Raw genomic sequence first — 26,149 nt, 5'->3', positions numbered from 1 at the left:
GGCTCCTTTGTCCGCTTCCTCCTGATCTCAGCTATGCATCCAGAAGTCCTGGGGAGCGTTTTTGGGTTCTCACTCAGGCCAGAGAAACTTCTGACTGCACCTGGGAGAAGTGGGAGCAAATGGGAAGCATGCATCGGGTGCAGGAAGGAAGGTGCAGGCCCTTACCTGGCCTACCCTGGCCCGAGTCTCCTCTTGGGAGCTGAGACTCCATCCAGGGTCTGTGCCACCACAGTGATGGGTGCTCTTCAAGCATTGCTAGGACTGAGGTTCAAATTCAATCTAGGGTCCTGACAGCGTGGAGCCCAGGGAATGCCCGGGCATTCCTGGGCCTCAGTTTCCTAAGTCTAAGTTGAGGGTGAGGACAGCAGGTGAGAGGGTGATGTGTTTGGGGGCCTTTCTGGGGTGTCCGGCTCTGAACAAATACTCACTGAGCAAATGAATGGGGGAACGGCTGCTGCCGTGCGGTTGAGCTGAGCCAGAGTGAGCTTGGTGCTTCTATGGGTGGTTTCCATGCACTTCTGTGGAGGGGTTTACATGGATTGTTCACAGCCTTGGAGGCGGCTAACAGACGCCTAAATCTGCTGGGAGCCTGCCTGGATCATGAACATGAGCTTGACGGGCTGCGTGAGCCTTGAGGGGTGCCGTGTCAGAAGGAGGCCTTGGAAGTGGAGCCGGCCCCAGAGAGCCACCATCAGCAGGGCTCAAGCTGCCCTGGGAGGGTATCCATGACCAGGGAGTCCCAGGTGAGGAGCCTGGGCCCAGGAGAGATGGAATTGCCCCTGAGGTCCTGGTGCCATGGAGGGAAGACCTGGATTTGGACCCAAGCCCCCGATCCCAGAGCCCAAGCCCCTACTGACTAGACCAGGCAAGCAGCCCCACTTCCGCTCTAACCTGGGTGGTCTGGGGCAAGCCACGCCCTCTCGGGCCTCAGACTCCCCGAGCAGGAACAGGCAGGCCTGAGGTCCTGCTCCCTCCTTACAGGACTGGCAGCAGGATTCAGTGATCTGGGGGCATGGTGCAGCACTCACCACGAAGCAGGCCCGATGGGTGACGCCTGCTTCCTGGGGTGTGACCTGGGAAGGCCTGGACACTACCTGCTCCCAGGAGTGGAGGTGAAACCCAGGCACCTCCCCAGCCTCCCGCCAGCATCCCCCCGGGCCTGGGCACTACGATGTGAATGGGCTCACCCTTGCAGAAAATTGGCCTCAGACTGCCAGGTAATCGGGTCCACGGTTGGCTGCAGGCCCGCACTGTGACTTGGAGTCAGTCGGCATGGAACACATTTCCCGTATCGAGGCTGGGCCTGACCTCCCTTCTCACAGTAAAGGAGGAAGAAAATTGCTTCTTTGATGGCATTTGTGATAGGCTGGAAAGCGCACAGTGGAGTGAGCCGGGAGGCATCGTCTGGGCTCCCACACCTGCCACCGTCAGCACCCATCTTGGGAGGGAAAGGGGAGTGACCGCCCCGTGTCCCCACGTCCCTGTGCTCCAGCCCAAGCCCTCCGACCCCCGTGACATGGTGCTAGAGGGTTGAGGTGGTGGCATCTCGATGTCCCAGGGACACGTTGTCAAGCCCGGTCTTTATAGCAGGCACTGGGGTGACAGGACAGGTGGGACCCTCAGAGCGGATGGAAGCAGGAGCGGGTGGGTCTGCGTCCCCGTGCCCCAGGGACTCATCCGCAGCACACGGTGTTGGGCTGAGTCTGTACCGTCTGCCAGGGGCTGGGCCATGGGAGGCAGCAAAGGCGGGTTCCAAGCATTTCTCCTGGGGCCCAGCCGCCAGGCCCTGCCCTGGCCACACAGCATCCACGTCAGCTGGGATCTTGGGGACAGGACCTCCGGAGGCAGCACCTCTGTCCCAGGCCTGCTCTCCTGGAACGGCTGAAGCCGACTCCTGCAGGTGATCTCAGCAATACCCCCAGACCTCACATCAAAGCAGCCTGTGTGCTGCCCCTGCCCTTTCTTAGAGCCCTGTTTTGAGTTCACGCCATCTTTTGGCCAAGTGCAGACCAGAGGAGAAGCTCATCGGCCTCGTGCTGGCCAGTTCTGCTTATGGCCTTGCCTCCCCAGGCTCTTCTCTCTGACCTCTTTCTTCTCACTGGTCTGGAGGCAGCAGCTTACCCCTTATTCCCCTCAGACACTGCCTACCCTCAGATCAGCTGTACCCCAGGATCCCCCACACCCCACCCCTGTCCATGCTGGAATAACAGATGCCCTGGGCCACATGTGGCCCTGTGTGCCACAGGCGGGGGTCATCTTCTGGCCAGCAGAATGTGGCGCCCATGGACAGGCTCCTCCCCACTGATCTGCAGCGCTTCTCAGGGGTCAGTCTCTCCCAGGAGGCTGGGCAGCCTTGTACTCGCCGGGGACCAGCTCCATCACCTGCCTGAGTGTGGCTCCCTCCCTCCCTGCATCCTGGCCTGCCCCCTCCCTCAAAGTTAGCACCAAAGCCTGATGTTCGGGTTCGGCTTTCTGGAGGGCACAGGCTTTCTCCCTGATGAAGAGTCCAAACGCCAAGTAGCCCAGCGGAGGGGCTCTCTGGAACTAACCCCAAGGCCTACAGCATCCCCCCCAGGAAAGGGAGTCCACTCAGCGAATCCCAACCCAGGGGTAAGGAGATGACAATGCCTTAAAAGTCCCCTGAAAGGTGGTGAGACCCGAGGCCACGCTGGTGACGGGGAAGGGGTCACCGGAACAGTGAGCACGCTCGCCTTTGCCTCTTCTCTTCCCACCAGAGCGGGGGCCTAGCTGTGGCAGGACATCCGTCGCGTGCCCTCGGGATGCTTCCAGGTCCCCTTCTAGACAAGCAGAAGCCGAGGACACCTGACTGCAGCTGGACCAGTCAGGGGTGGGTGGTATGAGACTGAGTGGGGGCCCGGGGTGAGGGGGGGTCCCGTGTCAAAAGCCAGGTGGACATCTATCAAGGTGTGTGTGTGACAGGGTCACACACAGGAAGGAAATCCACGTAAACACACAAAGCAAACACACAGGAAAGAAATCCATGTAAAGATGAAGGCAGAAGTGAGAGGGGTGCATCCACAAGCCAAGGAACTCCCAGGCCTGCCACGGTGGGAGGAGAGGAGGGAGAAAGGAATGCACCCTCATGGCCTCTGGAGGGAGCCAGCTCTGCTCACGCCTCCGTCTCAGGCTTCTGGCCCCGTGAACTGTGAGAGATTTAATTTCCTTTGTTTTGTGTGCTCCAGTCTGCGGTAGGCTGTTCGGGCAGCTCTGGAAATGAATGCACATTTGCAGAGAAGCGCAAGCCTCGTGGGTCAGAGACTCCGCTTCGGTGGCTTTGCCGCTGTTGAATACAGGTAATTAATTTATCCTTTGATAAAACGTTCAGCACTTAAAGCGTTAAAAAGTACAAAATTAAAAACTTTCCTGTTTTTAATGCAACATTCTATGGCATTGATCTCTCAGCGATGCTGAATGTGTGTAAGCTGCATGAAATGTTTATTGACACACAGCATTCACTGTGGGCCACCGTGACAATCCTGAACTTATAAAAAGCAGAAGACACGAATGTGCTGAAAATGTATCAGCATCAACTTTAAAAACTTAGTTGTTATTCATAAAAAACTGTGACCAAAAATCACAATGTAACACATGCAGATACAGAAGGCACATTTACATATATTCTATGAAGCATGACTTTTTATTTAGATCAATTCATTCTTGCTCTAAATTAATTTTGCTCACTTCAAATTCTACACTTCCGTGCGCACATATGAAGAATGAGGCCAGAGCTGCTCACGTGTGGGTCCTGGTAACAGAAGGGGGACTTCACAGGCCTTCCGAGAGGCCAGTTCTTCAGTTACTCGACCGGCATCATGAGATGCCGCAAACAGCAAACCCACTGTGTTAATTCCAATAAAGGATTCCAATTTGCCAAATTTAATTCAAGGAATCAAAGCGGGGCCTTGAAGAATTTATCCTCTTGAAAGTGAAACATCTGATATTATTGTAAATGCAGTTCAGTCATACCATTCAACACTGAGATAAAGTTGTTTTGCAGTGATAACACAAATAGAAAGTTTGGTGGAATACAGCACTATGGTAATGTTCTCACTAAACTAAGGAGCCTCGGGACATGCCTTAGCCCTTCTGTGCTGCCATTATAGAACATGTGGGCCGGGTAATTTTTAGAGAACAGGGATTGATTTCTTACAGTTCCAGAGGCTGGGAGGTCCAAGGGATTGGTATCTGGTGAGGGCTTTCTTGCTGCAGCATCCCTTAGTGGGGACTGAGGAACAAAGGAGCACATGTGTGTGAGAGAGAGAGAAGGGAAGAGGGTCAATTTCATCCTCTCATCAGGAGCCCACTCTGTCCGTAACAGCATTCGTTCACTTATGAGGGCAGTGACCTTGTGATGTGACCTAGCACATGAACTTTGGGGAACACATTCAAACCACGGCAGGATGGAAACCAGGGTGGTGAAAATATAATTCGTAACTTTGTCAAGCAAGCTATGATAGTCTACCAAATGAAATAGAAGTCACAGCCATCAAGTTTTTAAATTATGTATATTTATATATATAATTGTGTGTGTGTGTGTGTGTGTGTGTGTGTGTGTGTGTGTGTGTGTAGGGAGAGAGAGAGGGAAAGAGAGACATAGAGAGAGAGTCAATCCTTCATATCTTCCAATGTGGGACCTGCAGATATGGAGGTCTGTCTATAAAGGACTTGAGTATCCTTTAAGTCTGGTATCTACCAGAGACAGAGGGACTAGAACCAATCCCTTGTGGATACTGAAGAATGACGATGTATATAAAGTATGTATGCATGAATTAACTTAAGGCTCTCCAAAGAAACAGAAACAACAGTAGATAGATAGATGATGGATAGATAGATAGATGTGTGTGTGTGTATGTGTGTGTGTGTGTGTGTGTGTGTGTGTGTTTGTATGTGTAGAGAAAGAGAGAGGAAGAGAGATTTATTATGGAATTAGCTCAAGTGATTATGGAGGCTGAGAAGCATTACAATCTGTGTCTGCAAGCTACAGACACAGGAAAGTCCTGGACGTATTGTGCTGAGAAAGAAGCCCTGAGAGCTAGGATAGTGATGTTAACCTCTTCAAGGGCAGGAGAAGGTTAAATGAGCTTTCCTAGATCAAGCAATGAGGCAGGAAGATGGGGGCAAATTTCTCCTTCCTCCAATTTTTGTTCTATTCAGGCTCTCAACAGATTGGATAATGCCCACCCACATTTGGGAAGGAAATCTACTGTACTGAATTCACCAATTCAAATGCTAATCCTATCTGGATACACCCTCAGACACACCCAGAAACAGTGTTTAATCCAAACACCCTGTGACCCATTCAAACTCACACATAGACACACACACACACACACACACACACAGATGGAATGATTGTTTTATGGTTACACTGATGTTGTATAAATATACATATGGTAGAAATACATCTCTTATTACCCATCATAAATTTAATTTTAGGAATATGTGAGTTCTGTAAGTGTCCTGCAATGCTATCAATGATATATTATAAAACACATCTTGAAATCTTTGCTTGAAGTGTTAACTAATCAGAGAACTCAAGCTTTTGAAGACTCAAGCAAGTACCATTATTGAAAACAAAGCCATAAAGAGGAAGGCATTGAAACTTAACTTACAGAAAGAAAAAGACTTTAGTTTCAGTCATGATGAAGTAGCTTCTATTTCTCTGATTTTCCTGCCAATAACAATCATAAAAGCTAAAAAAAAAAAATGTTTTTCTAATTAACTAATTTAAGATACTGAGCAGAAACTATATCAGGAAGAAACTGGAAGGGATATAATTATTGAAATATGGGAGAGCAAACTGGAAATGTTAAACTCTTCAGGGAAAAGAATGCCTTCCTCTATAATTTTTTACTCACAGACAAGAAAATCAGATTCACTGGTGATTCAGATATCAGAGTTAGCAGATAACGTTTTAAAAATAACTATGATTAATATGTTAAGTGTCAGGGGGAGATATACAAAATGGAAGACAGAGAATTTCAACAGGGATTAAAAATCTATAAAAGTCAAACAGACAAGAACAGAAAAAACACAATATCCAAAATGAGAAAGCCATTCAATGGATTTAAAAATAGCCTGGACGCTGCTGAGAACAGAGTTGGTAGATTGAAGATAAATTAATAGAAAATATCCAAGATGAAACAGAGAAACGAAAGAGAAAAAGTACAGAGCCAAACAGAGCATGAAAGATGTGGAACAATAACAGTAAAGGTCTAATGGCGGTCGGAAAAAAGGGCAATGATACTTTGAAATAAAAGGGTGGAGGGGGATCCTGCCAACCTGGAAATCTACGTTTAGAAAAAATGAAGGCAAAAACAACACCACTTTCAGACAAACAAAGGCAAAGAGAATGAATTGCCATCAGTCCGCACGTCAAGAAGGAAGTTCTTCAGGTTGCAGACAAACAACTCTAACTGGAAATTGGAATGGCAAAAGGAAGGCACAGCTGGAGAAAGAGAAAACATGTGTACCAATATGAGAGAAGTTAGTTGTGCAAAGCAACAAGAGCAACTATGTTTGCCAAGCGTGCAAAATGCACGCTATGTTTTGGCTGTGCCCCTACCCAAATCTTACCTTGAATTGTAGCTCCCATAACCGCCACATGTCACGGGAGGGGTCTGGTAGGAGGTAATTGAATCACAGGGCGGGTTTTCCCGTGCTGTTGTCCTGACAGGATGTCTTCTGAGATCTGGTGGTTTTATGAAGGGCAGTTCGCCTGCACATGCTCTCAGGCCTGCCGTCACGTAAGACATATCTTTGCTCCTCCTTCGCCTTCCACCATGAGTGTGAGGCCTCCCCAGCCATGTGGAACTGTGAGTTCATTAAACCCCTTTTTCTTTATAAATTACCCAGTCTTGGGTATTTCTCCATAGCAGTATGAAAATGGACTAATACAATACAGAGTAGCAAAAAGGAATGAATGGAATTAAATTCCTCAGATCTGGTACCAAGACGCAGATTTAAAAAAAACAGTGAGACTTACAAAAGATGTATTGGGGGTATACCTGTGAAGGACAGAGGGGAGGGAAGGAGGATGGGTAGGTGGAACCCTCAGACCATCATGCTGATCTGACACCTGTGAAAGAAGAGAAAAAAGGAGGAAGGACTGGGCAGGAAGGGCCTCAGACTGTGGTCTCCGCCAGGCTGCAAGGGAGCACCAGGCAAAGGAACCCTGTGGGCAGGAATGACCTACCACTGCACTCCTGCCTGCTCCATCAGTGACTGGGAACAGCCTGGGGAGGGGACCAGAGCCTTGGCGTGACGCTGTGGCGTGTCTGCAGGTGCATAGCTAGAACGTATGCTCAGCTGCTTTCCTGGCAGTGAGTTCCCTGAGCACCAAGAGAACCCTCGGAGCACCATGGCCACCACACTTGTGTTGCTCTGAGTGTGATAAATGCACTACTTCCAGGTGGATCTAATGAATCAAGGATGCATGTTGCAATCTCTAGGTGACATCTTAAAGAAAAATACAAAAATGTATACTTAAATATCCAATAAAATGCAACAACTAAAAAAACCCTTTATTAATTAAAAAAAATTAATAAAGAGAGCAAAACAGATGTGACAAATGGAAAGCAAGTAATCAGACTTTATTGGTAATTATGTTAAATGTAAATGGGATAAAATCAAAGAAGAAACTGAACACATTAAGTTGGTGAAAGCTCTAGCCATGTGTAAGGGTCAGTTTCGGAACTGTGTGGCTTTGCTATAGTATATCTCAATTTGTGGGAAAAGTCCTTCGAGGGAGCACCTATTTTTAATTGGATAAATTTATACTCTGTACCAGAATGGAATTAAATTGAGAAGTCTTACAGTTTTGCATGATCTAAATATGGTGAGAGATTCGAAAGAACCATAAATAGACACAATTTATTTGACAAGTTTTATCTTATCTTTGCCAAAAAAATGTACTCTGAATGGAGGCATAAAGATAGTATCTATGGAAACATTTGGCCCGAAATATTTACACATTTATATATGAAAAATAGAATTAAGATTATCCTCCATTTAGCAGAAATTATGCTGCGCTTACTTGCTACCTCGGCTTCATCAGAGAGAAGGTTTTCTCTAACATACGACGGGCAGCAGGGAAGAGTCCACTGAAGGTGTCTCTAATTTCAAATTTATTAATGATAAAGCAAAAATTTAAAGAAGATTGTAATTTTATGAAGAGATTAAAAGCATGAAAATAAAATATAAATTTCATGAAAAGAGAAATGGCTCAGCAGCATGTTAAAGTATAGTATATGAATATATGTATCGAGAATAATCTGCTTGGCTATTTTTTCAGCATTCGGATAGCCAATATAAAGATTATTTTGCTGTGATGAACACAAAAATACGTTATTTTTAACAAGGATTTTATTTTTGAGATTCATTTATTCATAGAGCTGTTTGATAGATTCAGTAATGTAATCAATTTGTTGGTCAATAAAAACATATTTCAAAAACGACATTTTTTAAATCATGTCTAGTGTCCTCTTTTTTTTTTATTCTTTTTTTTTTTATTTTTTTTCAAAGACGGGGTTTCACCATGTTGGTCAGGCTGGTCTTGAACTCCCAACCTCGAGTGATCCGCCCGCCTTGGCCTCCAAAGTGCTTGGATTACAGGCGTGAGCCACCACGCCCAGCCTAGTGTCCTCTTTGTGCTGAGGACTGTCCTGTTTGAACAGTGCTTACTGTGCCTCGTGTCCCTGGAGACCCAGCGGCCATGAGCCACTGGAGTGGCTGAGGCAGGTGCAGCTGAGCTGATGCGTCCATGTCAGCAACAGCGCCATGGCATGAGAGAAAGCAAGTGGGGATGAAGTCGGGGGGACTGAGGCAGGTGTGCCCCATGCCCGGCAGCAGGCTGGAGTAAGATCCCTTCTTGGGAAGCTCTGGTCAGGGTGCAGACTGCGCTCACTCCAGCCCCCAAGAGTGTTTCTGCAGTTGGAACAGCCGGTGCAGCCAGGCAGGATGACAGGGCGTCACAACGGCTGCCATGGTTGTAGCCAGAACGCCCCGCAGTGACATGTGGGGTCTTGCTCGTAAGTGCTGCAAGACATTTCTTCATTATCAAAACCCAGCACCTCAAGGTATTTATAAAGAAGGCAAGTCAAAGGTAAAGAGATGCATTACCAGAACCCGTGCTTCCAAAGATCAAAGTTCACCTTCTCACCCCAACTTCCTCTATTATTTGAAAAGGTTAGTCACCCCACTTGGAATATCAAGCAGCAGTTGATTGCCTTTACAGCATTTTCTACCTTTGCCCTTTGCAAATGTCAAGACTGAAATGCCCAATAACGCAGATCTCTGGATCCAACAACAAGAACTTTGTGAGATACTTTTAAATTCTGACTTGAATTAAAGTGATGGATGGCTCCTCTCAGCACAAACACGTGCTTCTTCCTTCTCCCTTCTCTGTCCCCTTCTAATAAACATCTCAGGCATGGGGAAGAGGAAAGACACCCTGATACTGCTTACCGCTCTCGTGAGTAGTCAGGGGCCGTGCGAGCTTGTGTTTATGCCGCAGCGACAGAGCCACTGCTGTTAAAAACAGCCGAAGAAAGTCAGTCAGGGTCGGAGCGCTACTTTAATTTAGCTGCTGTGCGTTCATTTTCAGGTTGTAAAAGTGTTATACACCTTAGTGCTGTCGGTAAGGGGGTTCAGGTTCTTGACTTCGTCACACAAAAGAATTTGAGAGCAAGTTCAGAGTAAGAGTAGGCAAAGAAGGGCATTGCGAAGCAAAGGTACACTCGGAGAGGCGGGGTGGGCTGCTCCAAGGGAGAGGAGCAGCCAGTGACTTGAGAGGAGTTCCCTTTTTGGGAGCTGTGTGTGAATATTCCTAAAACACCGGTGAGGTCAGGTACGCCGAGGCAGACCTGCGGTTGGCACGTGTTCTTGGCACCCACACGCTCTCACAGGCATCCCATGCATCGCTAGCAGATGAAATTACACTGAGGATGTGCTTTTTACTACTACAATGAAGAAAAGGTCACTGTAAGCTAAACCTTGAGCCTAGCTGCCGAGGAGGGACCCTGGACAAGTCCCTGGCCACTCCGCATAAGGAAAGAATTTATAGCTAATAGCTTCTTGGGCTGTTGGTGGTAATTGGCTGGAGACTGAGAAAGCTGCATCAGGGATACTGGGCTTTTGTTCTCTTTCCTGGGCCGGGGATGAGGAGCTGGGAACCATCTGGTGGGCGGCTGGTACCCTGCAGGAGTGCTTACCTGGCAAAAGTGTCTGGCGCTGAGGAATACAGGTGCAGGGAGGAGAGCCTGCCAGGCTTCCCACAAGGGGACCTGTCAGGATGGCCTTCTAACCTCACTCCTGCCTCATCAGTCATGTAGGGAATTTAATCCCACAGGGCTCCTACTGAAAGCACCTGAGGCCACGTCTCTGTGTCCCTAGGGCTGGTGACACAGGCATTGGAGGGAATACTTGATGTCCAGCATGAGGGTGGCCTCAGCAGACCGATCCCCTCCTCCACCCCGACCGCCAGGGTGCCGCCGCCTGCCTCTGCGTGGCCTTTGTCCCATGGCACCAGGCCGCATTCCTCTAGGGCTTCCGAGTCTTGGACAAGTCGATGTTTTTCTAAAAGAGAAAGTCACATTGTAGTTTTGGAATTTCAGCAGTTGCGGACATAAGGACAGTGGAGTATGTAAGAATGCACCTGCAGGCCCTGGCCCTGAAGCACAGTGTCAAAGGCAGGTCTGGGGTTGAGAGGCTGGGCCCCGTACCAGGCTCCGATTCTCAGAGCAGCGCTTTCTTACCCTGCCCCGGAGTCTGGGGGCAGTGCTGCAAGGCCCAGCCTAAAATTCACTTCATCTGCAAGGGACAGGAAGCTGGGAGCCTCTGTTTCCTGGCCTAGAAGTGAAGGAGGGAACAGGGTGACCTCTGAGGTCCCTCCCAGGAGGCAGCGCCCTGGGAAGTCCAGGAGGCGAGGGGCAGGCGCACTCTGCCCCCCCCCCACCTGTCCCCAGTTTGAGAGGCATAACCAAGCAATCAGTGGGTCTGGCCAGGCCTCAAGTACGCTGGAGGCAGGAGGAGAGAGCGAGGATAAGAGCACATCCCGGAGAAGGGGAGGAAGAGAGTGCAGAGCAAGCATCTAACCACATGTCTGAAAAACCGAGGCTCCAGAGCAGACCAGTGCCCTCCAGGCTGGTGGTAAGACCTGAGGGTAGGATTGTGCCCCACCATCTTTGCCCCTTGTCACCCAGCACCCTGCCTGCATCTTATTTTATAAATATCCCTTTGCATCCTAAACGGACACTAGTAAAACCTGAAGTTCATGGAAGTCAGACCAGGGCAGTCATGGGCGCAGGGACTGCTGGATGCAAAGGGGACTCTTCCTCCCGGGCACGGAGCCCTCCAGGCCCCGCATCCTGCCGAAGCTCCACCAGCCACCTGCAGACCGGGCTCCGACGTTGTTACCCGTGACCAGGGCTCCGAACACATTCTCGCGGAGATGACTGACGCACAGCTCAGGCAGCTCACAGGTTCTGTTGAATGCCCACTCCCAGGGAGAGGGGCAGATCTTGCTCTTGCTGGTCTGGAGAGTGTGTGAGCTGCGAGGCAGAAGTCCAGCAGACTGCAGGCCAGCCAGTGCTCATTGTTAATTCTGTGTTTTCTCTTCGGTAAGAATTCTCTACCATATAATCCCAACTAGTATCATTCTGCATCCTCATGCACAGCAGGGGAGGATACAGTATGGAAGTTTTTTAAAAGGCACGAAGCCCCAGGAGGCGGCCCAGATACCAACTCATGCTCGCTGACCGCTCCCTTCATGGATGAAGCGGGAGCTGAGGGCTGCTGATGGAAGCTTCCCCCTCCCTCGTGCAGCATGCTGCCCACTGGAGGCATAGGACCTGGACTGAACAGCTATGAACCTGGAGCAGGCAATGTCTCTGTGCCTCAGTTTCCCCACCTGTAAAACATGGAAGTGGAAGCAGAGCCCCCCCCATTCTTGCTCATGCACTCCCACGGTTCTGGACAATACTGAGTGATTTACAGATAATAACGTAGCATAATTGGAGCCTCATTGATTTTTTAAAATGGGAAGCTTTTAACCGAGAAGTAGTCTTTTCAAGAAGCACACCTTCATTATTCTATTCCACACTGGAGCTCCAACCGCATTCTTCTACATCAGTATTATATAATACCTCTTTCTCTCTTAAAAAGGCCTGTAGAGACCAGAACTAAAGTATCGCAGAGGACAACAAGGCATTTTTCACGATTAACCACTTAATTCGTAGGATTAGGACCCAGGCATAATACTGCACAGGAAGGGAGCACTGCCTAATTAAAAACTCTTTGATAAACTGCAGCATTAAAACAGCCGTGGCCAGAGAGCTCGGGAGTGTTTCCACGGCAGGGCCGTTACCGGCCTAAGATGCTTCTTGGAAATGCAATTCCGAGTTCATAAACCCAGCAAGGACCTGCACTCCCTGCTCCCGGCGGTTTTTGAAGCACTGTGAGAATCCAGTCACGCAGGACGTGCTTGTTCCCACAGCACGGATGGTTGCCAGGCTGTTGACAGGAATGGGTGTGGACGCAGAGGGAGCCCCCACAGCCGAGGTGGGGGGTGTGGGTGAGAGATGGGCTGCCAGGGGCCCCAGGAGCCCAGGAGGCCAACCACCTGAAACAGAGGAGGAAGAGTGAGGCCATAGGTGCTAAGAGGGTCACTGGAGCCCCTGGGACATGGCCTCTGACCACATGCCCAGACTCTCAGTGTGCCCACGTGCCCCTGGAGCCAGGGCAGCTGCGGTTCACCTTCCCATCCCCGCAGCAGCAGTCCTGTCTCTTCTTCCTCTCAAGAGGGCTCCGGGCTGCTTCGTGGAAGGAAAAGAATTGCCCCTGCGACAGTCCCTGCACCCAGGAAAGCCACACATGGCACACAGCTCGGGAGCCGGGCCTCAGATGTCGGGGGTATACTTCCTCCCCAGCCCCTCTGCCCTCCCAGGAAGCGAGCCCAGACCAGTACACCTGGCCAGGACTTCAGTAAAGGAGTGGGAGTCACAGCTGGTCCTGGACCCACCCAGGCCCTGCAGGGTCACCCCGAGCATGAGCATCCTCCCATCCCTCTGCTGCCCGCCCCAGGCTGGGCTCTGCTTTATCCTGACATTACTGCCTAATACCCGCACAGTGCTGGGATGGAATTGCATCATCTCTTCTCTAGACCATGCTTTTATTTAGGAGTTTCCTGGAATTTCTGCACTTACATAACCATAACCTCAAAAATGGGCCTGGCATCTTTCATTTTTCTAAATAAACTCTTTTATTGAATTTTAACTTTCCTGCTACAGAAAAGTGCCAAATCATCAGCGTACAGCATACTGGACCTGCACAGCACCTATCTCACTGCCTCCAGATCGACAGACAGGGCGGTACTGGCACTCCCGGGCCTCCCAGGGCAGAAGCCCTCCCAAACCTCCACCTTCCCTCTTCTTACAGGACACGTCACGATGGTTTGAAATTTGCGTGAATTTGAAAGTTTGAAGTTTGTATGAAGTTTTGTGTGAATGTGAAGATTTGAAGTTTGCATGAAGTTTTTATGAATTTAAAGATTTGAGGTTTGTATGAATTTGAAGATTTGATGTTTATATGAAGTTTGTACGAATTTGAAGATTTGAAATTTGTATGAATGTGAAGATTTGAAGTTTGTAGGAAGTTTACATGAATTTGAAGATTGGAAATTTGTACAAAGTTTGCATGAATTTGAAGATCCAAAGTTTGTATGAAGTTTGAATGAATTTGAGTATCTGAAGTTTGTATAAATGTGAAGATTTGAAGTCTGTATGCATTCACATGAAAATTTGAAGTTCGTATGATGTTTGTATGAATGTGAGGATTCGGAGTTTGCGTGAATGGGAAGATGTGGCATGCATTCTCCCGGCCTGACATCTTCACTCATCATTGCGCCGGTGAGAGGCACGCTGGGAGTGTGTGCCTGCTGGGAGTGTGTGCATGCTGGCGGTATGTGCATGCTGGCGGTGTGTGCATGCTGGCGGTGTGTGCATGCTGGGAGTGTGTGCATGCTGGGAGTGTGTGCATGCTGGCGGTGTGTGCATGCTGGGGGTGTGTGCACGCTGGGGGTGTGTGCACGCTGGGGGTGTGTGCACGCTGGGGCTGTGTGCACGCTGGGAGTGTGTGCATGCTGGCGGTGTGTGCGTGCTGGCGGTGTGTGCGTGCTGGGGGTGTGTGCGTGCTGGCGGTGTGTGCGTGCTGGGGGTGTGTGCGTGCTGGCGGTGTGTGCGTGCTGGGAGTGTGTGCGTGCTGGGAGTGTGTGCGTGCTGGCAGTGTGTGCGTGCTGGGAGTGTGTGCGTGCTGGGAGTGTGTGCGTGCTGGGAGTGTGTGCATGTTGGGAGTGCATTCAGGTTTGGGTACGTGTTCATGCCGGCTGGGTGTCATTCGTGGGCTGGGGAGCATGAGGGTTAGGCTGGCCTCCAACATAGCTGCTCCATCATAGGCTCCCCCACCGGGGAAGGGTCCACTGCTCCACGCTGGGCAGGCCCTGGTCAGCTCAGGCCGCTGTCTTTGAGCCTTTCCACCATGCTGTGGGCTTCGTGTGTGTCTCCCTGACGGCTGGCAAAGCTGAGCATCTCCGTGTCCACTGGCCGGTGTGGCCTCTTCCACCCACAGCCTGTTTGTTCTCCTGGTTTCTGACGTTTCCTCATGGATGTTCAGGAGTCCTTACACATGCTGGTGTGAGTCATGGGTTGTGTGTACCTCAAGGACACTTTGTCCTTTAAAACTACTATTTTGTTGTTTTTCCATTTTTCCTCAATGTCATTTGTATCTTTTTCTCTCCTTTGCTTTATACGGTATTAATTTTCTTTTCTGAAATTGTTCCTTTGTATAAACTCCTTAATTATACATTTCTTTACTCTCCTTTAAGAGGTTACCTTAGGCTTAGAGGTTTTCTAAGTGTATCCTTCACTTATAAAATTCTAAAATAAATGTTATAAAATAAAATAAAAATACTTATTTTTATATGGTATATATTTACATACAAATCTATGAAATCTAATTTTATTATGTACATTTTATGTAACATACAGTATAATTTTATAGGTTTATATAATAAAAACAAAACTGCAAAATAATTTTAATATACTGCAAGGGCCTAAGAATATTTAGACTCCATTTATTTCTATGCTGTTGCTGTGTATTTTAATTCTACATTCAATTTTAAATCTCACAGGACATGATTTTTGTTGTTCTAAATACTAAATATTTATTTAGATTGACCCATGTATATTTACCTTTTTTCTCATTATTCCTTCCTTCATTTCAAAGATTCCACTTCTTCATTCTAAAGATTCCCCTTGTACTGGATATAGTGGCTCACGCCTGTAATCCCAGCACTTTGGGAGACCGAGGTGGGTGGATCATTTGAAGTCAGGAGTTGGAGATAAGCCTGGCCAACATGGTGAAACTCTGTCTCTCCTAAAAGTATAAAAATTAGCCTGGTGTGGTGGTGCATACCTATAATTCCAGCTACTAGAGGCTGAGACAGGAGAATTGCTTGAACCCAAGAGGCAGAGGTTGCAGTGAGCCAAGATCGTGCCACTGCACTCCAGCCTGGGTGACAGAGTGAGGCTCAGTCTCAAAAAACTTAATTATAAATAAAGTAATAAATAATCCCCTGTACATCACCTTTAGTTCTGTGTTTTAGTTGCAAATTTTCTCAGACTTTATTTGAAAACACCTATTGTACCTTTAGGTTTAGAAGATATTTTCACTGGGCATAGAATTCTGAGTTGGCAATTACTTTCTTTTAGTGCCTGAAAGACATCATTCAATTGTCTTCTGACTTCTGTTCTTTTCTGTTGAGGAGGTAGCTGTCAGGTTTATTTCTTTGTAAATAATGTATCTTTCCCAACTCCAACCCCAGTTTCTTTTTTTCTCTCAATTTTTGTTGTGGTAAGATACATGCAACATAAAATTTTCCATAATAATCATTTTAAGTGTATAATTCCATGGTATTAAATACATTCAAAATGTGTGCGGCCATCACCACCATCGCCTCCAGAAATTTTCCATCTTCCCAAACTGAAACTCTGTCCGCATTAAACACGCCCTCCCCATTCCCCTTCCCCCAGTCCCTGGCAACTCCCTTTCTACTTTCCTTCATACTTTCTTCAAATACTTCGAATGCCTCCTTCAAATACTCTCATGCAGTATTTGTCTTTTTGTGACAGGTTCACTTTACTTAGCATAATGCCCTCAAGACTCACCCATGTTGTGGCACGTGTTAGAATTTCCTTCCTCTTTAGAGCTAAACAACATTGCACCGTATGTACACACTACATTTTGCCTATCCATTCATCTATTGATGAATACTCGAGTTCGTTCCATGTTTTCGCATTTGTGAATAATATTGCCATGAAAGTCAATCTTCAAATATCTTTTTGAGACCCTGCTTTCAGTTCTTTTGGGAGCATACCCAGAAAAGGAATTTCTGGGTCATACGCACAAGTGTTTTTAATTCTCTGAGGAATCACTGTACTGTTTTGCGTAGTGACTGCACCGTTTTACATTCCCACCGACAGTTACAAGGGTTCCCATTTCTCCACGTCTTTCCTGGCACTTGTTCTTTTCTTTCCGGTTTTCCTCTTTTTCGTAAGTGCTGTGTTCGTGGGTGTGAGGTGACCCAACTTGCCTTTAATATTTTCTTTTTGTCCTTGTGTCTTTGTCGTTTTCCTGCAATATGCCTAGCTGTGGCTTTCTTTTTATTCATTCTACTCGGAGTTTGTAACATTTGCTGGTTCTGTGGCTCGATGCATGCAGTGTTTTAGAAAATGCTCAGCCAGTTATCCTCGACATGTCTGTATGTTCTGTCCTGTTTTCTCTTTTCCTCTCTCTCTCTCTGACTCCAACTGCATATACGTTCGACTTTTATTTTTCCATCTGCAATGTGCCTTTTATGTTCTTATTCTGTACGTACCACCCTGTTGCCTCTCAGTCCCTCATTTTTGGCTATTTTCTTTTTTTTTTATTTTTATTTTTGGAGACAGAGTCTTTCTCTGTCACCAGGCGCCAGGCTGGAGTAAGTGGCATGATCCTGGCTCACTGTAACCTCCGCCTCCCGGGTTCAAGCAATTCTGCTGCCTCAGCCTCCCAAGTAGCTGGGACTACAGGCATGTGCCACCACGCCCAGCTAATTTTTGTATTTTTTAGTAGAGATGGGGTTTCACCATGTTGGCCAGAATGGTCTCTATCTCTTAACCTTGTGATCCGCCCACCTCGACCCCCCAAAATGCTGGGATTACAGGCGTGAGCCACCACACCCGGCCCATTTTGGCCATTTTCTATTGACTCATCTTCCAGCTCATTAATATGCTCTTTTGTTGTATCTGATTTGCTTTTAAATCCATCTGATGACTTCTTAATTTAATTTTCCAGTTGTAATATTTCCGTTTGATTTTTTTCATAATGTTCAGCTCTTTCTTACAATTTTTTGTGTTGTCAGCCATTTTTAAGCATGTTTATGAGCTATTTTAAAGTCCATGGTAACTTCCGTGTCTGTTTCTTCTTTGGATGTGTTTCTATCCTCTGTTTCCCCCCTGGTTTTTGGTCATTTGCTGTGGTTTCTAGCATGTCTGGTAATTTTGATTGAACAGCTGATAATGTGCATGAATATTCGAGGCAAAGAAAAGTTTGAAGTTCTGACTTCTCTCTCTCCACAGAGGATTGACTTTTGCTTCTGGTAGTTAGTTAAGGGGAAGGGGTAGCTCCCTTAACCCCACCTGGAAGTGAGCTGTCTGGTCGTTGAGAAGGCTGATTATTGACTCCAGGTGAAGACTGGGGTTTCTGCTGGGCTGTACTCCCTGATGGGAGTTTCACTCCATTTGCTGAGGACAACCCCCGACGTGGCTGACACTTCTCAGGCAATTCACTCCACTTACCTGTCCTCTGCGCCAAAGCTAGTGAATGCCTCCAGGCGGGAAGAAGAGACCAAAGTGGGACTCATTTCTCCTGGTTTTTCCTCTCACCAGGATCCTGACTCCTGGATTAGTCTTTGCCTTGGTAGTTCTCTGATGCCTTTAAACCAATTTTTAGGACACATTTAATCCAGAATTTTAGGATTCATAAGTGACAATGGTTAACATAGTTCATCATTATAAAAAGTAGATGTCTTCCCTTAGACCTTTTAATACAGATGAGTGATAGACGTGAACTTCATTTCTTCTTCCTTCCTTCCCAAATTAGTGGAGTCCTAGACCATGAATGGTATTTGCTGGCCACTCAGAAAAAGCCCATTCTATGCAAGGTCTTGGAGGTGAAGTGCATGACTCATTCCTGGCCTGTTCCCTGTGGGGCTTTTGGATGATCAGAAAGAGAAGTGAATGCTTTCCAACAATTTAAAGACGTTTTTAGATGGCATAATTTTGTCCTGCTGAAAAGGAAACAATAAACCCAATTATAGCCAAGAACAAAAAATCCAAGTGGTAATGTAAGCCCTGAGCCCAGTTCCTGCCACGCAGTGGGCACTCAGTTACGTAGCATCACTGTTGGCTCCTTGAAGCACCTTCCCGGCCCTCTGCAGAGCTTCCTATTTTTGGCTTTTGTATTTTTACCTTTGGAAGTCGTCTGAAAGATTATCTGACGTTCTCTGAAAGGTTGGGACTTGTATTTATTTCAACCCATTCTACAGACAGCCACAGAGAGTGAAATGTGAGCTTTAACCAAGAACAAGGACAGAGCAGAGTGTATATGCCCCAAATCCTACTCTGCACTCTCCACTTGGAAAAGAGCCATAAGAAACCAATTTATCCAGAACCCCAGAGAGTTCCACCGGACCCACGCCTTCTTTCCTCTCCTTCTCATCTTGAAATCTAGCAATGACTACACAAAATGGAATTTGCAGGAATGTTTCTTCAAAGATAAATTTCAAAGAGAAAGGATAGAAGAGGGAAATCCACAGATGGAAGGAGAGTTTAAAAACATCCATCAATCACACTGTGTCAACCGTATTTGGATTCTGACTCAAACAAACAAAATGTACGAAGCACAAACTGACCTTTGTGAGGCCACTGAAAACTTGAACACTGACAATATTTGATAATATTAAGGATTTTTAAAATACTAAGGACTAAGTATTTTAAAATACTTGCCTAAAAATGTAAGCCTTTACCTTTTAGAAATACGCGCAGAAACATGTACAAAAGTATTTTATAATGTCTAGGGTCTATTTCTTAAAAATATATATATATATGGGAAAGGGGAAGTACAAGGGATTTATTTACCTATTTATTGAGAGAGAGTGTTGCTCTGTTGCCCAGGCTGCAGTGCAATGGCACAGTTTTGGCTCACTGCACCCTCTGCCTCTCGAGTTCAAACAATTCTTCTGCCCCAGCCTCCCAACTAACTAGGATGACAGGCACCCGCCACCTCGCCTGCCTAGTTTCTATATTTTTAATAGAGACAGGGTTTCAGCATGTTGGCCAGGCTGAGGAAATTTAGATTTTTAAAAATGTATATATTGTTTTAGGATGGTACTCGGAGCTGGGTGTTAGGTGCATAAAAATACACTGTAGCATTCTCCATGTTCTGTGTATGTTTAAAATTCTACATCATAAGAATTTGAAAATAAATAAACATGCTTAAGACTTCTGTCTTTGAATCGACTGCGGCTTGGCCTCATTTTCTCTTCTTTCATTCCTTCACTTTCCTGAGTAAACAGTTAACTTCTGTGCTAACTCTCCACGATGAGCCACGCGCTTGCTGGCACTGCCTCAGATCATCAAAGCCCTCATTTCATTCACCTCTTTTCTCATTAGGAAAATGAGTCCCCCTTCTCCACGGGTTCCCCAACACCTCAGAAGTCCAGGAAGACATGGTGATGATTCACAGGTTTTGCCAAAGAGATAAGATTTCATGGACTCTCCAAATGATCACGATAGCATCCCAGCCATTAGGGATGTGAAGCCAGGCACCGAAGCTGGCAGAGAAGCCCTCATCTTTGGAGGAGTAGGAAGAAAACATATACTCTATGTCTAGAATTAGAATCCATGCTGGAACGCTGTTCCGACACATCAACCCGAATCCCAGCCCCACCCCCCACTCACTGGAGGCACCACAGCGTGGGTTCAGCCGCGGCTCAGATGCTCACTAGCCTGGAGACTGGAAAGTGCCTACCTCCCTGAGCACCAGCCTCTTCATCTAGAACGTGAAGCTCACATTCTTCTCCTGCCTCCATCCCCAAAGCGAGCTAAGCTCAGCGGAGCCAAGCCCAGGAAAGCACTTAGAAAACGGATCCACTGAGCAGGTTTCCATTGCAGGTCAGATTCTTCAATGAATTCTTTAATTGACCCATTTGTTAACTAACGTAGGAGTAGAAAAGTTCCTCTTCAAAGTTTCCTTTCTTGTTAAAGAATAAATAGTACGTGTTAGAAATAATAGTTTGTTCTAAAGACTCTTCAAAGTCTTCTTGCTTTTTGCTGCTAAGTCTTTGCTGCAACCTATCCTGTGTAGCTGTCAGACATGCCACGCTCACAGGCACGCAGCACCTTCTATGGCCTTGCACTTTAGCCAAAATGTCTGTGCTGGACGTGCTCAGGCGTGTCCCAGCTCCCAGCCTATGCCCCTTCCTTATTCAGACTTCCTCTTTTCCTTCTGTTCTCTGTTGCTTTTACCTGTTTAGAAAAGTTTTAAGTTGTTAGCCAATCAAGTTTTAGTCTAGATTGTGAAGTGTGGCTCCAACCAACGGAGATCAGACACAGCAGTAGAGATCAACCCAAATGCAAAGAAGATAAATATATCTACTTTTCCTGCGTCCGCTGTGCTCTCATAGCAAGACGGCGACAGGAGCACCCTTTCTGCAGAAAGTAAAGATTGTCTTGCTGAGAGATCCTTTGTCTCTGCGCTGATTTTTCTTTGCAGCACTGAGCATCTGTTTCCAGCAACTAATGTGATGTTTTGGCTTTTGGTTTTATTATGTTTTAGTGCAAATATCCAGGGACAAACTCTTTAGCTGAACACATCAAGGAATAAATTGCTCAATTGCTTCTGTATTTTTCTCTATCCTGGTGACGGCACCTCCCTCCCAGTCGACTGCCACCTAAACTCAACTCTAACCAGACTCACCTAAGAGGAGAATGAGCAAAAGCACACCTCCTCCCTGAGGCCAGTCTCCTCCTGGCTGGGCAATTGGCTCTGCAACAGTTCCTATGCCAGTGGGGCACTAATCATACTGTAAAAGGGCACTAAAATGCCCCAAATCATTTATTCCATCCCCCTCTGCCCTGTGAAAGTAACCTGGTGGAAAGAAGCGTGAAGGGAGGTGCTTGAATTTTGCCGGACCCTAACTCTGCCCACCGCCCATCACCACCTCCCCAGTGAAATACTCGTGCAGGAGCCTTGGGTGCTAGGACTGTGGGTCGGCGCTCCACCAGAGGGATTGCTGTCTCCCATGGTGTGGTCGCTGAGCTGGAGGCATCTAGGTCCCCACCGGCACCTCTCTGCCTTTGGGGTGGACTCTTGGGAGTGAGACCCCCAGCCGCAGCCCGCTCTGACACGCATCTGCCACTTTCCAGGCCACATAAACCCGTTTATGTCTACACCACCCTGGAACCATCCTTGGTCCCACCTCGGGGCTGGGTAGCATGTGACAGTAGCCGGGGAGACTTCCACTGGGAAGGCACAGCTGTCTGGAGGGAGGGGCTGCCCTGGAAAAGCCCCTGAGCCCAGCAGCCCAGGCTTCTAGAACTGGGCAACTCATCCTTTCTGGCAAAAGAATAATGACAAACTTTCAAGTTATCTGGAAGTAAGTTCCCTTCTTCCTTGTGAGATGACTGAGGGGTGGGGGCTGAAATTATGCCTGGGGCTGGGGTGGTCTTTTTAGTGGAGGGCCAGACACTGGCCTTCAGGCTGAGCGGATGAGCCGCAGGGAAGGCCCCCACCCAGCCAGGCGGAGGGGGAGTGGAGCCAGAGAGCCCGCCAGCTTGACCTGGAAAACGGCGTCTCTTCCAGGACAAGTCATGCTGCAGCCTGCACAGAGCTCTGGAGCTGCAGAGAGGGAGCTCGCTCCATCCATCCATGTGCACACATCCACGTCGCTATGTATACATGAGTGTGAATGGTGGAGAGTCACTGCTCACCATGGGATGAAAGGCAATTTTTAGAAAGCATCTGTTCTGTGTTCTCAATAAGACTCAGGAAACTCTGTGAAAAGAGATAAGAGCGAGATAGCTAAGTGACAGACGAGGGTGGAAATGGAACTGGCTGAGGAGCCGCGGGAGGAAACGTGCAGGCTGCTGGGCGAGGCACCACGGTTGGACGGGGAGGAAGTCCCACGTGAGCGAAGCCATGACCTCGACTTCAAGGCGCCGTGCTGCTGCAGAACCCTGCTGGGGACGGAGAGGACAAACCCCAGACACCATCGTGGAGGCAGAGGGGACAGACGAAGAGCAAGATGGAAACGCCCCGCAGTGGCGAAGACGGCCACAGGAGGGCCACACGTGGAGCCCAGGAGTGGTCCCCGCCCAAGACAGCGTGGGAGAGAAGGGAGCAAACCCCAGCCACAGCCAGGCAGGCAGGAGAAGCCTCGGAGCTGAAGCAAGCCCTGAGTCTGTTTATGAACAAAGGTCACGCCTCCACCGGGGGAAACCGTAAAATGACGTGTACACCCATCGCACACCGCCACCTCCAGAAGCTTAAAACTATTGAGCATCATAAATGGCAAACAGCTGCGCTTCCACCCCTCAGGAAGAGCTGTGATGAGCCGATTGCTGGTCAGGCTCCAGTCTTTGTCTTAAACATGTGGATGCAGAAGGTAACATCTCCTTCACCAGCGCCCCAGCCCCTGCCCCTTCCGCCCTCCCCCACCTGAAATGCTCTTCGTGTTAGAAAGAAATAACGGATTCCACAGTTTTGAAGTTGTGCTCCAGGTCCTGCCGACCGTAGAAGGTCCCCGGATACGAACCCCACAGCCCTGCTGCTCGGTCCCTGCTGCCCCTACACACCCGTGTCATTGTCACACTTGCAGGCGTCACACTTGGGGACAGCATGTGTGAGGAGCTGGCTGTATCTTCTCTCATCCTCCCTTCTTTACCTGGGATCCCCCTCTGCCCCCATTCTGCTGCCTGGTGAGCTCCTTCTTACCCTCACAGGCCCCTCCCAGGACACCTCCTCCAGGAAGCCCTGTCTGACCCCTGACTTGTGCTCACTTATGAGTCTGACTCCCGGGAGGCCCCACGTACAGGGGTGTCACTCTCACTGCCTCCCTAGGGCCTCGGACTCGGGTCTTCACTGAATTCGGCAGCGTTTCCAGTTCTGACGCAGCGCCGTTTCCTGGCACCTTGGCACACAGCATGCCCTTCCTCAGCTCCCTGCCTCTGTTGCCAGCAGCCACCAGGGAGTGCCCTTCAGTGCCCTGAAGCAGCCAAAACGTGTTACCACAAATTCTTAACAAGACTCAGGAGGAACAAACACGGTTGTCCAGTGGCTTGATGAGCCGGTGCCTTGCTCTTGGAGTCTCCGTGTCCTTGTTACTCCCTGGGATAACAAGGGGAATAACTGCAATCTGCGGGGAGCTGCCGCCGTGGGGAGATGGCGACTGGCACTTCGGAAAGGAAATGGGAACACAGGGCTCGCTGCGTGCAGCCGGGAGCGGGGACAAGGACAGCCTTGTCCCACTAAAGGAAAAGAAGTTGAAGATGCTACAGATAGAAAAAATGAATAAAGCGGAGTCGGGCTCCCCAAGAGAGGGACGAATCCACTGCTGGTCGGCACTGGCTGGCCGAGGAGGCCACGCACCTGTGTGGCAGCTGCAAAGCTCCAGCACGTGGTTCTGGGTGGATTTTGAAAAGATCCAGGCGCGTGACGTGCGTCGGGTGCTGGGGCGACCGAGGCGTGAACAGGTGCGTCTAAGCCAGCGGGCCCTCTCCTCACTGCCACTGCGCCTGATGGCTCCAGCCTGGCCCCACTGCCTCCAGGATGCCCCACAGAGCTGCTGCCCTCCGACGGCCAGCCCTAGGGAGCCTCCCAGGACACGCCTGGCACAGCTCCAGATGCCCACAGAGGCCCCTGAGGCCCAGCTCCGTGCCAGCAGCTCCAGTGTCCCTAGCTTGTCTACTCACTCCAGGGAGGCCGGAGACCTCCCTGGGGGACACCGAGGTGCGGTGGTGAGAATCATCGTCCAGGCACATGTGGCCGGCAAGCTGCAGCCGCCTCTGCCTCAGGTTCACTGGACATAGCTGTGCTGACGGGCAGAGGACAGGGAAGGTGGGGTCTCTGGAGATGGCAGACCGTGGTGGACACCGCCCACTGCCAATGGTCAGTTCTGACAACCAGCAGCACGTGTGACCAGGTCTCTTTGCAGGCCAGGATTTGGGGTCACTTTTCAGGCCTCCCAGGAGCTTTCTGGGCTTCTCTGAGGGAGGGGCTACGGCCTCGAGGCATCCTCACTGTCTCAGAGGGAGCTGAGGGTCCTCCCGGGGCAGCAGTATGGAGCAAAAGGCCCTGGGCCAGGAGCCGGGCCTTGGCAGCCAGGGTCCCCAGTGCCAAGCACACCTCCTTCACAGTCTACCCCTGTCTCCCTCCCTGTAAAACAAAAGGCTGAGTTTTCAGAGTCCCCAACATACAATGCTCCTTTTAGTTCCATCCTGGTTTGGAAGTGGAAGTGCCAGATCTCACCTGACCTCTTATAGGCAGGTCATGGCAGGACTGGATGGAAGCGAGGGGCCCCAGTCGTTGGCCCACAGCTCCCCAGGGCCCACGCTTCCTGAACCAGTGAGGAGAAGCAGGGAGAACAGGCACTGCCTGTCCAGGCTGTGGGGCCCAGGACTCTGGACACCCCAGCCCAGTGTGCCTGAGGCTGCCAGCTCCTACGGGGTGCTCAGTGAGGGAGAAGAGGTCTCCGGGGATCTCCTGCCTGGCCCTCACTGTCACACTCACACGGAGAATCCCCTTTCGGAATGAATGAGTGGCCTGAGCTGCTGGGGTGCTGTCGCTGACTGTGTAAACCAGAAAGTGTCTGAGGCAGCTCTCAATGCACTCACAGGCCGGGGTTAAGGACGTGGCCGTGAAGAAAGGAACACAAAACCACAGGGCCGTCTGTGATCTGTGCTCTTTCCAAAGAGGATTTCCAGGGCATCCATATTTTAAGAGGAAAAGGGGGCAGCAGGGGAAGCGGGAGGGCATGGTCACGTGACTGAACCCCCGCTTCACACGTGAAGAGGAGCAGGTAGAGGAATGCTGGGTGGCTCATTTGTCTGGTGCTCAGCAAATCAGCACTTCCCGTGAGATGCAGGAAGCGCAGCGGGGCCACTGTGCAGACCCCTGGCCTCATCCCCCAGCTCTCTGCTTTAGAACAAAGGGAGGCTGGGCACGGTGGCTCACGCCTGGAATCACAGCACTCTGGGAGGCCGAGGGGGGCGGATAACAAGGTTAAGAGTTCAAGACCAGCCTGGCCAAGACGGTGAAACCCCATCTCTGCTAAAAATACAAAAAAAAAATTACCCGGGCGTGGTGGTGGGTGCCTGTAATCCCAGCTCCTCGGGAGGCTGAGGCAGAGAATCATTTGAACCCCGGAGGCAGAGGTTGCAGTGAGCCGAGATCACGCCACTGCACTCCAGCCGGGCAACAGAGTGAGACTGTCTCAAAAAAAAAAAAAAAAAAAAAAGAACAGAAGGGAAGGCGGTTTCTCACTTGACAAAGCTTCCAGCTTCATTGTTCCCTTGGCCACAGGGAACTTGGTCCTGAGAGACGCTGTGATATACATTAAAGAGCAAAACACGTCATGACACACCCGAGTCTTCCGGATCGGCAGAGGGGAGGACGAGAATGGGCCAATCTGGAGACGAGGCTTTCCAGAATGCAGAGAGCCGGACACAGGGGCTGCTAAGAGGCCGCACTCCACGGCCAACTTCGTCTACAGCCTCTCCATGCCCCACTCACACAACATCAAAGCAAAGTCAGGCAGCATGGGGCACATAAGGAGAGCAGGGACAGGTGGGCAGAGCGGGGGCAGGTGGGGAGAGCGGGGCAGGTGGGGAGGGAGGGGCAGGTGGGGAGAGGGGGGCAGGTGGGGAGAGGGGGGCAGGTGGGGAGAGCAGGGACAGGTGGGCAGAGCGGGGGCAGGTGGGGAGAGGGGGGCAGGTGGGGAGAGAGGGGGCAGGTGCAGAGAGCGGGGGCAGGTGGG

Source organism: Sapajus apella, unplaced genomic scaffold (assembly GCF_009761245.1).
Source record: "Sapajus apella isolate SASKATOON/1434 unplaced genomic scaffold, GSC_monkey_1.0 scaffold10, whole genome shotgun sequence".
NCBI classification, from domain to species: domain Eukaryota; kingdom Metazoa; phylum Chordata; class Mammalia; order Primates; family Cebidae; genus Sapajus; species Sapajus apella.
This window is presented reverse-complemented; position numbering follows the sequence as displayed.